The sequence below is a fragment of the Chlorocebus sabaeus genome, chromosome 13 (assembly GCF_047675955.1).
Source record: "Chlorocebus sabaeus isolate Y175 chromosome 13, mChlSab1.0.hap1, whole genome shotgun sequence".
Lineage (NCBI taxonomy): Eukaryota > Metazoa > Chordata > Mammalia > Primates > Cercopithecidae > Chlorocebus > Chlorocebus sabaeus.
The window spans coordinates 70,203,564-70,214,111 of NC_132916.1; the positions used below are offsets into that span (position 1 = coordinate 70,203,564).

At 35.8% G+C, this 10,548-nt stretch overlaps 1 non-coding gene across 1 annotated transcript; it reads right to left on the reverse strand.

The window, feature by feature from the left end:
* Positions 1-9,702: 9,702 nt before the first annotated feature.
* On the reverse strand, positions 9,703-9,866 carry LOC119621414 (U1 spliceosomal RNA). The gene has a single exon (XR_005237973.2). It is a non-coding gene; the product is annotated as a U1 spliceosomal RNA (small nuclear RNA).
* Positions 9,867-10,548: the final 682 nt, after the last annotated feature.

The following is a 10,548-nucleotide window of genomic DNA, read 5'->3' on the forward strand; positions in this document are numbered from 1 at the left end:
GAACATAATAAGAGATGACCCCATAGACACTGGACTTACAGTAAAAGTGAGGGTTAGAAATAAATGCTTCCAGTAAAAGTGAGAATTAGAACCAAACTTTGCTATGCAAAGGGGATACTGAGAAAATTTTCCTATTTCACATCAAGTGCCAAGTGGAGAGAAAAACTCTTCTTTGATTTTCCATAATCCCAAACTAGCCCTTGCAGCAGTCTTGAGATCTGAATTCACACTACCTGGGTGATTCGCATGGACATGTATGAAACTTTATACCCATCAATGGCAAAATCCTCTGTTTTTTCAGAACACATGGGACATTCATGAAAATTAATCCCATGCCATATACATAAATTTAGTTTCAACACATTGCAAAGGATTGGCATGTAACTCATCTCCATTGACCTAGGTGAAATTAAATTGAATATTAATAACAAATTACTAGAAAAATTAAATATGTTTGGAAATTTTACAATTGTGTGCAAAAATTGTATATATATGTATGTGCATATGTATGTGTGTGTATACATATATAAACACAGATATATGTGTGTGAATATATACACACATATACATTTATTTGTATCAGTGTTTGAAGAGAATGTGGTAATATGTGGGCATATGGGATTACTTAAAATTGTGTTGTGGTAACAAATGGAATTTGGAAAATATAGAAGTACAATTTAAATGTATTCCCCTCAAAATCAACATATATTAAATTTTGATAGTAAATATGTGTATATGAATTTATGTATTCATAAGTGAATAAATAGTGCTTTCAAATGTAAAAGTGAAAGAAAAAAGCAACGATTTACTTATATGATTTAGAATTTTCATTTTAAAATATACAACTAAAAAAATTATTTTCTTTTTTTGAGACCGAGTCTCATTCTATTGCCCAGGCCAGAGAGCAGTGGTAGGATCTTGCCTCACTGCAACCTCTGCCTCTTGAGTTCAAGTGATTCTCTTGCCTCAGCCTCCTGAATAGCTGGAATTACAGGTGCCCACCACCAAGCCCAGATAATTTTTGTATGTTTAGTAGAGACAGGGTTTCACCATGTTGGCCAGGCTGGTCTCGAACTCCTGACCTCAGGTGATCCACCCGCCTTGGTATCCAAAGTGCTGGGATTACAGGTGTGAGCCACCGCAACTGGCAATAATTTAAAAATTTTCTGTATATAATATCACTTTGTTTTACAGTACTTGTTTCTCCAAATATTTTAATTTTAGTGAATAATTCATTGAGAACGAGATAGTCAGTTGTTTCATATTCTGAAGGTTTACTGGTAAATTATTCATAAGAAATATAGGCTAAGTTTTCTGAAAAATTCATATGTTGAAACATTCAGACATGAGACTACAAATTTATAAATTATATGGATTGGGGCAATTTGAATATTCAGTTGTAGAAGGCAAAATTCATGTCTCTACTAAGCAGTGTAGAATGAACTTAAAACTTCCCAAGATAACCCTTGGAGAATAAGTCATAATGATTGTAATATTTTTTAGCAGATTACTGTGATTTTTAAAAATTAAAACCCTCTGTTGCATTATTCTTATTGTATGTAAATGTGCACACTGAAGTGGAGAAGAAGGGTGATGCATTGTGAGTTACCATTGACCTGCATGGCTGTCAGAAAGTGATTTATGAGGTAGAAGACCTCGAGGTGAATTTACTGCTATGATAGTAATGACCTACTTATTGCAAATACATGTAGAAAATAAAACAAAGTATAATAGAAATTACCAGTTGCCAACCCATGGTAGTTACCCTAACCTTAAAATTTTATACTTGGCACCCCAGTACTTAGTAGGGGCCAAGTAAAATTTTTTGGATGAATGAAAAGACGTTTGCATGCTTGCAAAAAGACTAATCTATAATTGAAGCATTTTCACTCCTCAGAATCTTTAGAAGAAGAAAAGAGATGAACAGAGATTGAGAGAGAGAGAGACAGAGAGAAAGAAGGATAAAGAAGAACTTTCCAAATGAATGGAGTTTTCCATCTAATGAAAAATCCAGAGTGTGCTCCTCCTGCCACAAATCCTGGGTTATTTCATGTGACCATTTCCATTCAATTTTTTTTTTTCTCTTAATGATTAGTGACTATTTCTACAAACTTATTGGGGCTTACTGGGTACCAAACAGAGAAAAAAAATAAGAGGAATTGGAGGTAGAGAATATGGGTGTAAAAATTGCAGGAATTTGGTTTTATTTACAAAAATGCGATATACACTTACATGAACAACAGAATGAAAAGAAAACAAGAACAAATAAATATTCTTATTTTTCCACTAATTTTCATTCTACTGTTGGGTAGCATTATATGTTTTTTTCATACATCTCTCCTAATATAGATCACCTTGAAATTTTCAATGTATGTATTTTAGATACTTCTATCTTGAGCCACCTTACAGATGTTATAAAGGAAAGTAAGACAACAGTATTAAACGTAAATATTAAAAATTCAAAGACTATGAGAAAACAAAAGTTTCAAAGCTTAAATACTCATATTTGATTGTTTATCATGTGATAAGTAACATTTATGAGTTTAACATATCTTAGCTCACTTCATGCTCACAACAGCCTGATAGGTTAAATATAATAATTTTTCTTACTTTATAGATAAGAGAAGCAAAAAATTAATTTGCCCAAAGTTTTTCTTCTAATAAGTCAACAGAATTGAAAAAAGGTAATTCTGCCTTTGGCCAGGCATGATGGCTCATGCCTGTAATTTTGACACTTTGGGAGGCTGAGGCAGGTGGATCACTTGAGGTCAGCAGCCGGGCCAGCATGGTGAAACCCATTCTGTACTAAAAAAAAAACATTAGCTGGGCATGGTGGTGGGTGCCTGTAGTCCCAGCTACTCAGGAGGCTGAGGTAGGAGAATTGCTTTAACCTGAGAGGCAGAGGTTGCAGTCAGCTGAGATCATGCCACTGCACCCCAGCCTGGGCACTAGAGTGACTCTGTCTCAAAAAAAAAAAAAAAAAAAAAAAAAAAAAAAAAAAAAAAAAAAAAAAAAAAAAGAAAAAGAAAAGAAAGAAAGGAAGAAAAAGAGAAAAAAAAGAGAGATAATTCTGCCTTTAATGCATCTTCTGAAAAACTGCTACCAGTGCATCTCTTTTGCATTCACAACACTTAATTCACTCACTTAATTTTTATTGCATGTATAGAACAGTGATGATCATTCTAAGACATTCTAAGAGGCCAATCAGAACTCAGAGGTCAGAGAAATGAGGTGACATAGACAGGCAGTCAGATGGGTACATGGCAGGGACTGAAATTCCTTCTCCTGACTTCCAGATATGGGCTAATTTTTATTCTGAGCAGGCAGTCTGACACATGCTATGAAAATATGTGATTCACATGATGAAAACTTTGTATTTGTGATATTTGTGAAGATACAGTTTTCTGAATGTAAAGAATTATTAAGATCTATTCAAATACAAATGTAATACTGAGTGAAATAAATAAAACAAGCAACTTATTAGACAATACTTATAAAATCTATGTAACTTGTATCAGCAATACCTTTCATATAAAATGAAATATTCAAAATATTCTAAGCTTCTGAATCCAATTAGTATCATTAATATTAATACTCAAATCCAGAGAGTTTTAGTGCTATACTCACCTACGTGGAAAGTTCGGACCTTTTAGGAGTTCTCATTCTTAGAGTGTTTCAAGGAATTTTCAATGTTTTACTTAAGTATATGTCCATGTGTTCATCTATCCTTAGTCATGTGTTACTGGTAATCAGCCACAATTCCTCAGTGCCAATCCTAGCCAATTCTCCCCATGCAATGTTAAATGTTCTAGAAAAATGAGGATAATGGCCATTCCCTCTGTGTTGAGCTCGATTGGGGAGGCTGAACTCTATTTTGTTTCTCAGTATTTCTGTGCTTGAAGGAAAGCTCTATATATTCTTATACATAGCCATTCTTCTCCCCAGGTGCTCACAGGCTGAGAACAACCATTGTAGTTCTATTCCTATGCTGGATTTAACAAGCAAGATGGCTTTTCCTCTTGTGATGAATTTATCTCTCTAGGCATTAGGATATCATGTATTAGATTTAGTCTTGCCTCCTATAAATCACAATGGCAGTTACAAAAGTCTCCCTGTAGCTGAACCCCTGGTTTATCAGAGTAGAGGATAGATACATTGTGAAAAAGTGGAGTTTGGGTGAGATAGAAAATGGGGGTCATCTAATTTCACAGGATGAATTTATCCATTGACCAGTCCAGCCTGGTCAGAGCACATGTTTACATGTATATGGAACCAAAAAAATCCTGATGTAATAGATATCTCCCTCCCCAGTTCTATTGCTGTTGCCAGGCAATTTCCTCACTGATAGTTCTTTAAGAACTATCATTAATTTTCCTGCTTTAAACACATTAGCAAAAATGTGCCAAATATACATTTTCTTGGAGAGAACTCAAGGGACTACTTAGTTTTCTTGCAAAAACCATCAAAGTTCAATTTTCCCAGACATTCTTCAGTCTTGGAAGCAGTCAAATATGTTTATTTATTTCACAGAAAATTTGCTCACCACTTATTAAAATTGTAAAGAAGGCTTTATTCAAGACTATTGCAATAGAGGAGACAGACGGAACACAACTCTGAATACAGTATGGATAACTGGGGATATGTAGCCAATGGGCAAAGAGAAGGGGTCAGCAAATGGGAAATTACTAAGAGGCTATATCAAGGATAGGGAGATTCTTGTTAAAGGCAAGCCAAGACTGAGGCCTAGTTGAGAAGAGGGCTCAGAAGAGTCAGACAAAAATCTGGATAAGGTAGGAATCTTTATCAATCCCTGAGAACAATGCTCAGCATGGATGCCACTAACCAGAGTTACATTCAGGCTTTGAGAATCATGCTCAAAAAGTTCAGAAATGTAGAGAGAGGCTGTTTGTTTATTACACTTCCATATTTATTCATCCAAATTGTTCAAGTGGTAACTTTCCAATCAACTCAATATCAAAATGTCTTAATTTATGACTTTTTAAAAAGGTCATAAAAGATTCAGAAATAGGAAATTATTTAAATAATATTCAAATAATTTGATAATAATGTCCCTGGATCCTCCCCAAATATTTATGCTCTTACCTATTTATTTTTTCAATGATGGCTATCATCTTACTGCTATCTCCTCTTTTGCTATACACTTCTTTTAGTATACTATACTACACTACATTATATTATACTGTACTATACAATAAGATATGATACAATACGTCTATTCCCTATCTGCACGTATAACTTTACCAACTTATCACAGATTCATTAATTTAGAAAAATAATCTTTAATAACTTTTTCATCCTTTATAATCTATTTAGATAGGAAGTGGTTTCCATAATTCATAAAATCATGCAACAGCTGAAAAAGGCTTTAATGATCATCTTTTCCAACCCTCTCCTTTAGCAATTTAGGAAACATAGGTCCAGACCAGTTAGTATTTTAATTAAGTTTGGTAGTTAATACTGAGCTAAAAATAAACATAGAATTCCATATCTTAAGTTTAACATTTATTCTAGTAACAAAAATAGTCAGAATTAAGAATTTTTTTAAAGGCTTGGACTAAGCATAATAGAAAATACTAGTTCCTCCTGCTCCTCTCAGAGGAGATGGGTAAGGACTTGCTATCACCATTTTTGGCTATAAAGGAGTTTATATTGTGTCTGAATTAGAGTTTCTTGTGTTTTGTACATCCTGAGATTTACACTGAATATGTTATTTACCAAGAGTTCTATTCAAATATCAATGGAAATTGTATGAAAAGCCAGAAGTAGAGAGATTTGTAGCTTTTCCCTGAGATTGTCACCAACAAACTGTATGATCCTCCAAGTTTCTTAACCTTCCTGATCACAGTATTCCCAACTATAAAATAAGAAGAAGATATAATTATTTAGGTTTCTTACAGTTTGAAAATGCTGGCTTTTTCATCTTGCATTAGACTGAATGGAGGTGGGTAAGACAAGTATAGATGAGAGGATGTGGAGAAATAGGAACACTTTTACACTGTTGGTGGGATTGTAAACTAGTTCAACCATTATGGAAAACAGTATGGCGATTCCTCAAGGATCTAGAACTAGAAGTACCATATGACCCAGCCATCCCATTACTGGGTATATACCCAAAGGATTATAAATCATGCTGCTATAAAGACACATGCACGCGTATGTTTATTGCGGCACTATTCACAATAGCAAAGACTTGGAATCAACCCAAATGTCCATCAGTGACAGACTGGATTAAGAAAATGTGGCACATATACACCATGGAATATTATGCAGCCATAAAAAAGGATGAGTTTGTGTCCTTTGTAGGGACATGGATGCAGCTGGAAACCATCATTCTTAGCAAACTATCACAAGAACAGAAAACCAAACACCGCATGTTCTCACTCATAGGTGGGAGCTGAACAATGAGATCACTTGGACTCGGGAAGGGGAACATCACACACCGAGGCCTATCATGGGGAGGGGGGAGGGGGGAGGGATTGCATTGGGAGTTATACCTGATGTAAATGACGAGTTGATGGGTGCTGACGAGTTGATGAGTGCAGCACAGCAACATGGCACAAGTATACATATGTAACAAACCTGCACATTATGCACATGTACCCTAGAACTTAAAGTATAATAATAATAAAAAAGAAAAAAAAAAAAAAAGAAAACACCTCACACTGGGTTAGTGCACAGGATGTCCTCAATATAAAGTTTGGGGATTAAGGGAATTATTACCCTTTCTTTCCTGGCCTCCCTTCCTCACTTCCTTCCTTCCTTCCTGTGTGAAATGGAAGATGCAGAATGGGGAATGATGGGGATCCTGGGTGGGCAGGTGAGCATCAGTGTTAGTGAGCAGACTGCCTTAGACTCTAGACCACTTACTTGATTAGAATGTTGGGATACACCACTTAGGTCCTAAGGGAAAACAGTATAAAATCAGTTAAAAATTTTAACTAAGAGAAGGAATATTCTCTTTAACAAATCACCAATGTAATCAGTTTTATAGCTTTAATTTTCAAGATTCAAATCTAGACATATTCTCTTAAATAAAACCCTAAACTTCATGTAGCTCTGATATATAAAATATCTAACAGGAGCATATCAACATGAAGTATTAATGGAGAACTGATAATTAGTGATTTTTATTCCTCATTCACTGGCCTTACTAATTAGCGATCAAATACTTTGAATTATGGTCTCTTTTCTCACCAATTCCCTCATTCATCAGCCTAAGTATTTAAATCCTTTTTGTGTTCTCAACCTGTATTAACTATGATCTTTCTTTTACAGTGGGATCTAAGTATACTTAGAAGACTAAACAATATTTCTAGCCCAAAGCAATGTCCTTGTCTAATTTGAGCAGTTGAGCAAAAATCACAGGCAATAAGTCAGTTCTTGTGTCCCTTGAACTTGATTGAAGTGTGTGATAGACTTTTCTTTGCTTGGAGTGCACCACAGTCAATACAGTCAGGATTGGAGAATGCATGTGAATAACAGGCAGTTGGGAGGTTTTCACATTTGGGGAGCAGTTTTAAAAGGCAATGCCACAGTTTGTGAAAGCCGCAGAAAAGCTGTGAGTGAAACACAGATGATGAGATTGAAGGAGAGACCCAACCATTCCACTCTGGAATGGGCTGCATTCATACATAACATCTCTGTAAGGTTTAATGACTGAGCAACAATCAGAAAACCCAATACCGTATGTTGTGTACGATGTCACAGGAACAAGAGACTGTTAACTGTCTAAAGAGAAAAGGCCTCTTGAAGCATCTAAAAGTGACTTTCTGGAGGAGAGAAAGCAGAAAAGATGGTGAGTGCAAGCAAAAATGAACTGGCTTCCCTAACTTCCAGCAAAGCATTTGGGTTGAGGCAATGAGAAGGCACAGCAGTTTCTTGAGGCGCTGAGACAATAATTTCAGAGGGACTTTAAGAAGGGGAAAAATCTTCAAGAACAACCAGGAAGTTGAACCATGACAAAAAACCTTTCGTCACCTTAAAGCCAGGATATGGGTGTGTAGAGGAATTGGGACGTGGCACTTCCACATATCATAGTACGTAAAAGCGTTAAGCTCAGGGGCCAGGTTGCTGCAATGGAATCCCAATTCTGCTCCTTACCAGCTGTGGGTCCATGGGCAGGTTCCTTAACATCTCTTTTCTTCAGTTTCCTCTCAGAATAGTGCTTGGTACTGTGACTACATATTCACTACCATTAAAATACCAATAAATGTGTATTGTTTTATATAATTTTATGTTTATTAACAAAATATAACTATGCTGCAAAATTTCCTGTCTTGTACTTTGGATATTTCCAGGAATGTCAGATAGAAGAAAGGAGACTGAATCAAGCAGGGTATGGTACTTAAAAAGATCCAAGGAAATGCGTGTTGTTTGCGGGTTGCGTGGGGTGGGGTGGGTAGGATCAACCCCGTGCAACAAATATATCATTCCCTTTTTGCATGAAGTCAAATGGGAAATTTACATAAAAGACACTGTATGCAAATGTATTACATAAATATATTTTTCCACAGGGAATATCCTTTCATCAGTTTTCAAAAGATTAGGTGTTTCTAGCTTACTTATTCGTAAGCATTTTTATAAAGAATATTTTAGGCCGGGGGCAGTGGCTCATGCCTGTAATCCCAACACTTTGGGAGGCCAAGGCTGTTGGATCACGAGGTCAGCAAATCAAGACCATCCTGCCTAACACAGTGAAACCCGGTTTCTATTAAAAATACAAAAAATTAGCCGGGCGTGATGGCGGGCGCCTGTAGTCCCAGCTACTGGGGAGGCTGAGGCAGGAGAATGGCATGAACCCGGAAGGCGGGGCTTGCAGTGAGCCTAGATCGTGCCACTGCACTGCAGCCTGGGAGACAGAGAGAGACTCCATTTCTATATATATATATATGTGTGTGTGTATATATATATATATATATATTTTATCACATACCTACCTTGAGCAACTAATTAAAAGCAATGAATCTTGCCCACAACTTAAGATACAGCTTGTTATTCAACTCAGCTATAACTCCTACAGATGTCTGTTGGAATTCTTATTGAGGTGGGAATGACAGTCAATCCAGCGAGAACCCATTAGTCTGTGCATCCGAAAGGCAGTCTTCCTCTCATTTGCCACAAGTATGTACACTATGTCAACACATCTCTGAATCCCAGTGCAAGAGTTTTCTGGACCCATTAATCTATTACTACCAAAAACTTGTTGAAGACTCTTATTTAAAACCTCAATAAAGATGACTCCTTCCTGCTTTTGCTCCAAATGCAAATCAAGTAGATAAATGTATGTAGTATGGCAAATTGAGTTACACTATAGTTGATTCAACACCAAGATTTCATTCCAAATATTAAAATGTCATATTCATTTGCTCACACTTCTAGTTATTCTTTACATCTGTATTGGTTTAATTTTAGTTATATCAACATTTTATTTAAAAAAATTGAAGCACAGAACCATTATATTGTAAGAATAAATAGCCCAATTTCACTTAGGTGAATCTCACTCTCCTCTTCACAGGTAATGAGGGTTAACAGTAAGTAGGTTGCAATTCATATCAGGTAACTTTTCTTTTCTTTTCTTTTTTTTTAATTTGCTTTTGTCTTCTCTTCTTTTCTTTTCTTTCTTTTTTTGTGTGTTTTTTTTTTTTTTTTTTTTTGGTTTGTTTTTACTTTTTAATTTCTTTTTGAGGCAGAGTGCAAACGAAGTTCCTCACTACCACAAATTATGCCATTGGGTTTTCCACATTAGGGGACGTCACAGGGGTCAGAATATCCAGAGTGCAATGGATAAGCCCCAATCTGGGTAAACCACCTTCATAATCACAATATCTCACCTGCCTGGTAAGTATCCCCATATCACCTCCCATGCAATATGTAAGATATATACACATGCATATATTTGTATATGTGTGTGTTAATGTATGCACATACATACATGTAATTTTGTTTTTAAACACATTTTTTACCAAGTGTCATAATTCTTTACTTAATAACAGTAATTTGCTTTTTCCACTTTTCAATATGTGTTGGAGATCTTTCCATGCTGGCATATATATGACTGGTGTATATATATATATGTGTGTGTGTGTGTATATATATATATAAAATCTATGTCATTCTTCTACAGTACAAATATACTACAAATTCAACAGTACAAATTCAACTACAAATGGATGCGTAGTTTGAGTGTTGTTTCATTAACTATCAAATCCTTGTATTTGCATCTTTAGGCAAGTGGGGCTTATTTCTCTAGAAAAGACATCTAGAGGTAGAATCACTGGCACTAGAAAGACTGCACGTTAAATTTTTGTTAGATTCTGAAATTTTTCTCTGCAAAAGGCTGAATCAACTAGATATGGTTTGGCTATGTCCCCACCCAAATCTCATCTCGAAGTGTAATACAAATTTTAAGCCCCACCTGCCAGGGGAAGGACCTGGTGGGAGGTGACTGGATCATGGCGACTGTTTCCCTCATGCTGTTTTCATGATAGTGAGTTCTCATGAGATCTGATGGTTTTAGGAGTGGCGGTT